At 31.6% G+C, this 11,301-nt stretch overlaps 1 long non-coding RNA gene across 1 annotated transcript; it reads left to right on the top strand.

Moving 5' to 3' along the window:
• Window positions 1–3,706: 3,706 nt before the first annotated feature.
• On the top strand, window positions 3,707–10,864 carry LOC133178911 (uncharacterized). The gene is made up of 6 exons (XR_009720072.1): window positions 3,707–4,064; window positions 5,030–5,066; window positions 5,920–5,975; window positions 6,252–6,319; window positions 6,649–6,721; window positions 9,868–10,864. It is a non-coding gene; the product is annotated as an uncharacterized LOC133178911 (long non-coding RNA).
• The last annotated feature ends 437 nt before the right edge of the window (window positions 10,865–11,301 follow it).

Raw genomic sequence — 11,301 nt, 5'->3', positions numbered from 1 at the left:
TGAAAACTGGAATGCTATTGGTAAACTCTGGTTACAAAGTAAAGACTTACATCCAAAACAGGAATATTTTTTATGCACCTGCTCTGACCTTTCCAACATTTCTCTAAATAAACTTTCTACATTTTATAAAAATGCATTATAAGCATACAGGAATTCAGATCGAATTTTCAACCAGAAAGCTAAGATGAAATTTTAAAGTGCCAGATATTTGGAAATAAATATATACAATTTCGAGGTAAAAGTCTATATATAGAGTCTTTCATTAAATGTGGCTTACACACTATTGATGATATTTGGGATAAAGATAGTAAGTCTTTTAAGACTAATGCATACATATTTACAAAACTTCTTGATAAAAGAAGTTGGGTTTTTGAATATAACAAGATAAATGCCGCCATACCTAAAAATTATATTGATATTCTTGCAGGGAGAAATACTGCAAATACCAGTGATAAAGAAATAAATAACTATTTTGTGTTGTTTGATCATTTCTTAATTGTTAGGAAAACAAATAAGTTTATAAATTTTGATGATATAAAACTCAAAGACCTACAAAGAGTGTTAAATAAAAATGTTACTCCCAAATCTCAAGAAAAATGGGAGAATTTGCTGCAAATTGACATTACATGGGAAAGAATTTGGGGGTCAATTTACGAAGCTAAATTAAAACAAAAAATTTAAGAATTCCAATGGAAATGTTTGCATAACATCTTATACACCGAGGAAAAACTACGTATAATGGGTTTATCAAATGGCAAATGCCTTTTTTGTAAAGCAAATATTGAGAGCCAGAAGCATTTATTTATTTATTTATTTTTTTTTAATGTAAACACGTCAAACCAGTTTTAGAATTGGTACAAAGAATAATTTTACTAATACCTGTAAAGGATTCAATCAAATTTGATGCATATACTGTTCTACTGGGATTTACCAGTGAACCCAAAAATGTTCGAATTTGTGTTAACACTTTGATTTATATATATAAGTGGTCAATATGGAAAACAAGAAACAATATCAAGTATGAAAATAAAAAATAACTACCTCATTGCTCCAAAAAGCATTCACGAAAGAAATGAAATTAATTTTTTCAATTGTTAAAAAATGATAAACGCAATTTTAAGGGAGATATGAATTTAACATTAACTGTATTACCGTTCACGGTAGCTAAGTCGGTAGAGCGCTCTGTGATCGGGAGGTCGTGAGTTCGAATCTCGGCCGCGACAGACCTAAGTCGATAAAAAATAGGTAGCAACTGTTCCTTCGCTATGCGCTCGGCACTTTGAAGTGAAAGTTGCGGGTCCTTCGGATGAGACCTTAAAAACCGAGGCTCCGTGTCACGACAGGTGTTGGCACGATAAAGATCCCTCACTGCTCAATGGCCCTGAGTGCCGAGTAAAGGTCAAAATTTGAAGCCCTTCACCGGTATATGGTGACGTCTCTATATGAGTGAAAAATTCTCGAATGGGACGTAAAACAACATACAATCAATCAATCATTAACTGTATTAACAGAATTCGAAGAACTGTTACCTGTTTTCCACAGTCCAGATTTAAATTAACTTTAAATTAAATGTATTTTTCCCATTTATTCATTATATTGCAACACATTTATGAATCGCACCGGATTGCAAATACGAACAAGAAAATTAGAACCAAAATTGAATCCGGATATATCTTCTTTGTTGTTATATGTTTTACAATTTAATTAATACATATAATATTGAATGTACGATATGAATAAATTATGTGAGACATTGTATTAGATATTTAGATATAAAGCACCCTGCGTGGTGCTTTAGGGATTACTATTATATATTGTTATAGAGACATTGTATTTAGATGTAGATATTTAGATATAAAGCAACCTGCGTGGTGCTGTAGGGATAACTATTATATATTGTTATAGAGGGAGCTTAGTCAGGGCCCCATCCCTGGTAGCTGCCCTATTATATATATCATCTTTAACGTTAAAGATCTGGGAAATAAATGTTAAAAAAAAAAGATTGTATGGAAAAATTTTGATACTTGTGTAGTAATCCAGGATATGCTGGAAAAGATGGATGGAGAAATGTTTTCCTTCGAGACCATAAATAATGGTATTAAGCAAGGCCACAGCATATTAAATTTTTATCATGCAATTCTCTTGATGATTTCCTTAATACAAGCCTGCACATGTAACATCAGCCAAATCCTCCAAGTGAGGTTTCTGATTGAAGGGTGTCCGACGTCTATATGTCTTGTTTTGTCTGTTATAGACTGAACACATATTTAACATTTTTGACTTCTCCAAAATTAGTTGACCTATTTCCACCAACCTTGCTACAAAGAATTTTTGTGTAAGAGCAATCCAGTTTGTTAAATTAAAGAGCTTGCCCTCTTTAAAGCGACAGTACGGCTGCAAAACGTGTGCTTTTTCATTCAAATTTACACAATACATCATTAAGAAATAAAGTATAAAGTTGATGTAAGCAGTTTGAGAAACAAAAATATTCTCTCCTCACACAAAATTAACGTAATTAGAATCTTCCGGAAAATCAAGGGTCGTACGAACTGGAACAATCTTAGATCTGTTTATTTGTACCACGTGAATTCTAAAACAGTTTACAATTATAATGAATATGAGGTAAAAGCAATAGTCAAATGCAAATTATCATAACTTTTTGATGAAAAAATCTAAAATAATAATCGGAGAGATTTTAGTCTGCTTTCAGGCGAATTTAAAAGAATTAAAAGTACAAATGTTGACGTTTTGTGTATTGGGGTCCGAGAAAGGAAAAACCACCAAGTCATAAGTTATCGCGGCAAATGTCAAACAAAATATATTTCTGCACAGTTAAAAAAATTAGCACTTCAAATTGCACTTCAAATTGCAACAATGTTTACAAGTCATAGGTGTATTTTTATGCTGAGTTTACACTATTTTTTTTCCTTTGAAAGCGATGGAAAAATGAGAAATGATAACAAGTAGCAACAAACCTGTCGAGTAGAACCTTCGCGAGCCCTGCGTGAGTGTCGCCGAGTTCCCGTATCTTCCTTATCCAACGATTATATTAATCCCCAAACTAAATTTTAGTCAGGAAAGTTGCTTTTTCAAGCTCTATTTTCAGTTTTCTTTTTCTTTTTGGTCGACTTTGTCAATGTAGCAGTCCTACCGGGCTTCCCTCTCTTACCATGCTGTTTTGTTTATGAAAACTACGCATGCGTGCATGGCATGGAATGTGGAACCCCGAACACGTTGCGATGTATATATTTACGTCCCATAAATAACTATTAATTTTAATGAAATAATCAAAATTATTTAATTGTGAAAGTTGTAATTTTCTGAAAGTTTATATATTTATAAGTAGTAAAAAAATCCAAATCTTGTAGGAAAATTTTATCAAGTCAGTTTTTTGATGAGATGCGCCGTACTGTCACTTTAAGCACAGATACATGTATTATACTAAATCAACAAAAACGTTTTGGGTTCATTTACAAATCTCGAGATTCGTAAAAAATATTTAGTCATATGAATATGAAAGCGTCCTTGGTTAATACAGATTCATATTTGATCAAAATGTCCCATGCAGTGTTTAAGGTGGGGCCACAGCGTAAAAAATATTATAAGAATTAAGAGTGAAATTTTTAAAAAAAAAAATTCTCAAGCATTTACACACCTCCTAACCTTATTTGCATAAATCGGAACTTTTCGAAGATAAACGTCATAAAATATTAACAAAATCCGTAAACGTCCGAACAGCTTTCATTGCGAGAACTCTCGAGAATTAGATGAGACCAACACGCGAGAGGTGAAAATCGAGAGAAATATTCAACTTGAAAAAAGAGGTAAAACTTTATATTTTCTCGATTTGCAAGGTTTTTAAATTGCATAAAGTTGAAAAACAAACGTTTCTTTACATGAAAAGTGAAAGTATGTATGAAGTTTCTCGTTCTGTCACGTGCTATTGTACATGAAAGTGTCAAAACTGCACCTCTCGATTTTGTAAACATTTTTCCACGTGCAAGGGAGTAGTTGTGTCGGTAAAGATGAACACACATACACTGGTTTAGGAAACAAAAGCACTCGTAAGTAGAAGTCGATTTATTTTTTCGATTACCTGTAGCACAAAATGGCTAAATATTTAAGGGCAAGTTTGTAAAATGCTGTAAAAGCATGTTTTGAAATGAAGAGAAAATGTAGGTGTGCTATAGTCCGTTCCTACACAAGCTATGTGTATTCAGAGATTGCCCAGTGATCTGTGAGAACCTTGTGTCTTTTTTAACACCAAGAGACTAAAATTTAATTCTATCCATATCATAGTACATGCACACAAGCTCTGCCGAATTTCCTCTACATATGTAAAGGTGTTTACATTTGTTTACATTTTGCACTTTTAATATTGTCAGTTATTTATACCAATTATGCTGTTTTCAATAGAACCTAATGATAAGAAAATGTTTGCTACTTCTCTTATTTATCACAGAATTTATGATCAGATGATGCAATTCAATTCAATTCAATTTATTCACTCAAAAACCATGTAAATGGTTACATGAGGTACATAAACATATAAAACATATATACATATAATACAGTGGGTCAAGCAAAAGGTGAGATTAATTAAGCTAGCTAGGGAGAACAGACGCAGCCATGCAGTTCTCACACATATCAGACTTTACAGACATGAATATTAATTTAATATACCCAAACTTTACATATGCAGTTTATGATATCCTGGAACATTTCTTGCATGTTTACTACTTTCAACTATGAATACAATGTACTTTAAGTTAGTGGATTTTTTTTTTCTTATAAAAAATTGTCCATCCCAAACTAACAAATGAAATAGTATAAATAATATACAGTAACATTGCAGGCATCAATCTGTAATATTGAAATAATTTATTTAAGACCTCTGTCAATGTAAACACAATTTACAGTGATGTTTTGCATTTTTGTTTGAGAGAATATATAATTAATTTACATATGGTAAATTGATTGTTATATGTTAATATTAAAAGTAACTAATTTTTTGCTTTGTCTATTTCAGGTTTAAGTACATGTTGAACAGCCTTCTCCATAAAACGGTATGAAAAAAAAACACAATTAATAATACAAAGTCATGAAGAAATATAAAAAATATTAAATTTAGAAAATCTATATTATGTTATTTATGTAGCATAAAAAATGTGACATCATTTCAGGGCTAAAAATAATTATTTTCTTTCACTGGTCACTCTAGGGCTATCACCTTAAATTTTTTCCTGGTCAGCTCAGAGTACTTCAACTGTCCCACAGGGCCAGTAGATTTTAAAAAGACTGGCCCAAAACCATAAAGAAAATAATAGTGATACATTTTTTGTTTATATTGTGATACTTTGTAGTTTAATTTAACAAAACAAGAAAAGACAGAACTTTGCCTGACAAGTTTAGTTACTATCCCAACCATAAATGAATTTTGTTACATGTATACATAATAAACAATGACCCAATGGACACATGCCCTCACAATGCACTAGCCTAAATTAAAAATACATTAATTGGCCCCAGCCCAGTAGGCCATTAATTATTTCGAGCCCTTCATTGTAAATTTGTAACTTATTATAATTCAGTAAGTTGGTTTTGCAACAATCTGTGCTTTTTTTTGTATGTTTTTTTTTAATGATATGTCCATCCGCACCAGTGATGATCCCACACAAATTACACACACAAGAAAATAATTTTATTTCATTAAAAAAAAATAAATGGGCTTTACAGATTTATCTTTTTTGATTTTTTAAGAATGACATGTTGGTTGAATTTGAAAATGAACTTCCATGTGCATGGTGCTGTAATGCACATAAATCATAAATGAGAATTTCATTCTAAAAAATACCAAATACATGTATAAAAATAAATAAATCTAATCAAATTATTATTTGGAATGTACGTTTCTTGCAGGATATTCTGAAGACAGTGATGACATGAAAGTTCAAGATTTGCCTATTGTGAGCATTGTAAGGATAATTTTATAACATATTATATGTGACATTATTACATGTATTTAGTTATTATGCCTGATTGGAAGAAACAAAGAAAGGATATTTTAATTTTGCTCAGATGCACCAATATCTGTTATACATGTGTATCTATGTAAAAAAATCCTGTGGATAATTTGTCAGACAGAGAGATAGAGAGAGGGAGGGCTTTTGATAATTGAAAATCATGCATCCGTTACTTTTTTAACTTTGTTCAAATGATTTATTCACATTCTGTTTTTTTTTCTCTTTCAGCAGATACCTCGGTAATACAGAATGGGTCAAAAAATGCACAAAGGTTAATCACATCATGCTGCATTGCAGTGAGTTTATATGCAGAGAAATTTACCATTAAATGAGATTTTTTAAAAATAGAAATAAACTGTAAAACACACTTGGCTGTATGTTTATGCAAACAATTTTTTTTGAACTGCAAATTATACCAATACATGATTCAGCATATTCTGCACACTTAAAATGATTTACATACATGTATTTGTTTGATTTGCAAGTAGTGCAATGCAATTTGTCAGTATTGTTCATTCATGCAGTTCTCTTGGTGATCTAACTGCAAATACATGCATATATATTTTATTTGTACAAATTAAGTTAAGAGGATTGTATTAATGTAATATTCATATTTGTATTTCAGCTGTAACAGAACAATTTATCTGATGCAAGCATCAACCATGAGAATAACAAAGGAGGTTAGGTCCAAAGAGAAGGTATGTTTATAAGTGGTGATGATATGTTATTGATGTAAATAGATTATAGCAATTAAATAGAAAGAACAATTGTAATTTTGCCAGTCAGAAAAAAACAAAATGAAAATTTTTTTTAGCTCAACTGAGTCGAAGGCTCAAGGCATAGGGACTTGAGACAATCTTAGCAAAATCGGGTATATAGTATAAAAGGGCTCCCCTATTATACTATAGCTATATACCCGATTTTGCTAAGATTGTCTCAAGTCCCTGTGGCTCAAGGTAGCTTTTCTGATGAAAATTTGTCTGTTGTCTGTCGTTGTTGTCATTGTAAACTTTTCACATTTTCATCTTCTTCTCAAGAACCACTGGGCCAATTTCAAACAAACTTGGCACAGATTATCCTTGGGTAAAGGGGATTCAAGTTTGTTCAAATGAAGGGCCACACCCTCTTTCAAGGGGAGATAACTAAGAAATAGTGAAAATTGGCTGTATTTAAAAATCTTCTTCTCAAGAACCGGAGGGCTAGAAAAAAAAAAAATTAAATTTAAGTGAAAGCTGCTTGACAAAATGTAGATTCAGGTTTGTTCAAATCCCCAGGGGTAGGGTGGGGCCATAATAACCGATCAAAGTTTTACATAGAAATATATAGGAAAAATTCTAAAAAATCTTCTTCTCAAGAACAGCATAGCCATGATTGATGATTTTCATATGGAAGCATCCTCAGGTAGTGTAGATTCAGATTTGTTCAAATCATAACCCCAGGGGGTAGGGTGGGGCCATAATAAAGCCAGTCAAAGTTTTACATAGAAATATATAGGAAAAATTCTTAAAAATCATCTTCTCATGAACAGTAAAGCCATGATTGGTGATATGTATATGGAAGCATGCATCCCCAAGTGTTAGTCAAGGTAGTGTAGATTCAAGTTTGTTCAAATCATGACCCCTCGGAATAAGGTGGGGTCATAATGGCCAATCAAATTTTACATAAAAATATATAGAAAAATCTTTTAAAATTTTCTTCTCAAGAACAGCAAAGTTATATGCTATATGGATATTGAGGCAACCTCAAGTAGTTTAGTAGTATAAAATCCCCCCCCCCCTGTAAACTTTTCAATACTGAACTGATTTGTGCTTTTTCCTAGCCGATGTGCTCAGGTGAACACATGGGCCTCTTGTTAAAGTCTTAATTCTTGTTAAGAACAGACAGGTCATGATAAGTCATTATACTCATATTATCTTGCTAGCATCCTCTGAGATAGTGCAGAGCAGATTCAGATTTTTTCGAACCATATTCCCTGTGGGTAGTGTAGGGCCACAGTGGGGAATCAAAGTTTATTCTGAAATATTTAGGGTAAAAGCCTTTTAAAAGTCAGGCCCACCATAAATCATATTATTATGCATGAATAAATTCATCTTAGTAAAGAATCCCATAATCCAGGGTTAAGGATGGGCCATAATTAGGGGTAAAATATTTATCTGGAAATAGTTAAGGAGGGGGGGGGGATCTTATGTAAATATTGGAAAATCCTTTTTGTTCATTTCATGGATCTTAGGCTAAGAGGGGGCTAAAATAAGTTTTCATAATTTTATTTCCAATTTTAAGGAGACTTAAGTTTGTTTTTTATCTTTCTGTCTTTCAATTAATCTTTAAACATCAAACTAGTTGCAACTTAAAATAGCTGGTTATGAATAATCAACAGAGCTCACAAACTGTATGTGGTTAAAATATCTACAAATATCAGAGAAAGGAAAACAATATTTTGGGGCATAGAAAAGGGGCTTAACTCCTATCATTACAACACGTGAAAAATGTGTGTTGTTGAGAAACATTTGAATATAGTGCAGTCTAATTAAGTACAGCTAAACTTCAGTATCTTAAAATCAAACAATTTCGACTACCTGGGGTATGTTGACATTCATCATTATTACCTAGATAAATGATTTGCTAACACTTGGAAATGCATATGATTTATTTATATTTAATTGGTTTATTTTGTACAAATCTTTTTCTCATGCATATTATTTATGAACATTATTATACCTCTACTGATTTTTTCCCTGTATAACATTAGATCGTTAGATGTGACTATTTCCATAGAAATTGTTAAGAATAGACTATGGACTAATCCCCAAGTGTTAGTCAAGTGAGCTAATCCCTGCTTCGAAAGCTAATTCCCGGTTATCCATAATCATCTAGGTTTTACTTTAACATTGGTATATGTGAATGGACTAATCCCATGTGTTAGTTCAGTGAGCTAATCCCTGCTTTGAAATCACGCTATCTGAATCCTCTAAATTTTACGTTTGTATCGGTATAATAAAACAGTTAAAAGTATATCATTGAGGGAGTTAGCAAAATTCCAGTTCCCCTCGACTAGGACTATTTCCCTCGGCTTCGCCGTGGGAAGTAGTCCTGGCCTTGGGGAACTGGAATCTTGCTAACTCCCTCAATGAAATACTTTAACTGGATAATAATAAATTGATTTTGCATCTATATATGGCATATACTACTATTCCAATAACAGCATGTAACTTTGTTTGATAAAGCATGCAGTTTCCCATGTTGATCACCATATTTTTCATTGATTTGACATTTAATTTCAATAATAAGAAATACTATTTTGCACATGAACAGAGAAGCCGACAATGGTTTTGACTGACCATGTGTTGTTGCTTATTACAAATGCTGTCATTGTAAACAATCATTCAATGCGACTGCTCAGTATTATCAGTGTGTTGCTGGATTCTCTATTTCATATGCAAAGTAGTATTCATTTCAATGAAATTTAACATCCAGTCAATGAGAAATATGGTGTTCAACATATGAAACTTAAGCGTGCTTGATCTAACAAAGGGGCACGCTGTTACTAATATGATAATATGATTTTTTTTAATACTCAGTTTAGGGTTCAACTTTGGTATCTCGAACACTGAGTGATATCTTGATCACTATGGAGATGTCAAAGTCATTTTGAAGTCCCTTGAACCACATTTGTCTTCTTTGTATGTTACCCTCAAGCTCTCAACCCCTTGAATATCTCAAAGTTTTTCATCGGTCCCATTGAGTTCAAGATAATAAGGCTTGACTGTATTATATTGATTCAAATTAATGGATGATGCATTATAAATAAAGCAATCTTATATATTATTGCATTTATATTTTCCAGGCAATGTAACAAATGATTGCTGAATTCATGAGGATTGGGATGAATCTTTTCTATTCTTAAGAAGTGTCCAAACATCATTTGAGGATCCCTTCCTAAGAAAAGAAGAATTTGCCTATTCAGAGAGTCCATAGTTTACAAAATATTATGTAACATAAAACTTCTGTCTTCATATTTTATTCAATTATAAAACAGTAGTAGAATATGTTTAGAAAAAAGTAGGGGGCTATAACTATCTCTCTCTGGTACTGCATGTCTAATATACATGTATTACGTATTTTAATTACACATGTATTTTAAAACAGATTATCAGTAAAAGAAAGAAACACAATGTTAGTCTTTCAGTGGCTTTTATTTAGGTTTTAATATTATTTAAAAAAAAATGGAACTTGAATCTGTTTAAATAGGAAGGAAAACAAAAAACTAGAATTCAGTAGGTACATGTACATGTATTTAGTTTTGTTTATTATAAGTTGTTTAAAATTTAGGGAGCTTGTGAAGGATATCTAGATATTATTTAAAAATTTATTCTTCATAGTTAAACAATTTAATTTTTATTATAACATATGCTCTGTAATTAACAACTTCATTTGTTGTACAACATTCCATTGTCTGTCAACCTGTAGGAGTTCATTTCTTGTAAATAAAAATGAATACATGATGTTTGTTCACATTGCCATTTTTTTTTTATATACGAGTCCTGAGTTATAAATTTTGTACATACCTGTATGTACATTTTTTGTTAAATAATTTAACTTTAACCAAATATTAATTGAATGTAATTTTGTAGGTAGATACCTTCCAGAAATATTTACATCTACCAGATACATGTGAAATCAAATACTGTATACTTGAAAATAAGGATATTTATTAAATGGAAATTAAGTTACACATTCATGTATAGTGAAATTAGATAGACTGTGTTGTTGTTATGTTTATACTAACTCAACATAAACATCGATTGGATGTGATCCTGATTAATTAAATAAAGGATATGAAACCATAATAATTTCTTTCCTTTTTTCTTTTTTTCTTTTTTTTTTTTTTACAATTAATAACACTTTACAAATTTCAGACTTGATGGATCTAAATTGATAAAAGAAATTGACTATACCATTAAAAAATTCTTGAGTTGTCTCTCTTTGTGGAAATAATTATCTGTTGCAATGAATGCTCCCTTGGGTTCATGACCCTGAATATTGATAAGGTTGGGAGGTGTGATTTAGGGTCGTTATGACTCAGATGGCCCATTTGATCACATTTTAATATTTTTCAAGAGACATGATTAAAACGTGTGAAATTTTTACAACAAGCTGAGACCCAATGTGATCTATACATATTAACACTAACTTGTACAATTTCGGGGGATGTCAGAAGATTACTTGAATGTGTTGCTCCCAAAAACCTGCTACTGAAAGAATAAGCAAAAGTAATTCT

The sequence above is a fragment of the Saccostrea echinata genome, unplaced genomic scaffold, assembly GCF_033153115.1.
Source record: "Saccostrea echinata isolate AGI-Se365-2 ecotype Australia unplaced genomic scaffold, CSIRO_AGI_Sech_v1 ptg000003l, whole genome shotgun sequence".
Taxonomy (NCBI): Eukaryota; Metazoa; Mollusca; class Bivalvia; order Ostreida; family Ostreidae; genus Saccostrea; species Saccostrea echinata.
The sequence above is the reverse complement of the archived record's forward strand: the minus strand, read 5'-3'. Positions and strand labels throughout refer to the sequence as shown.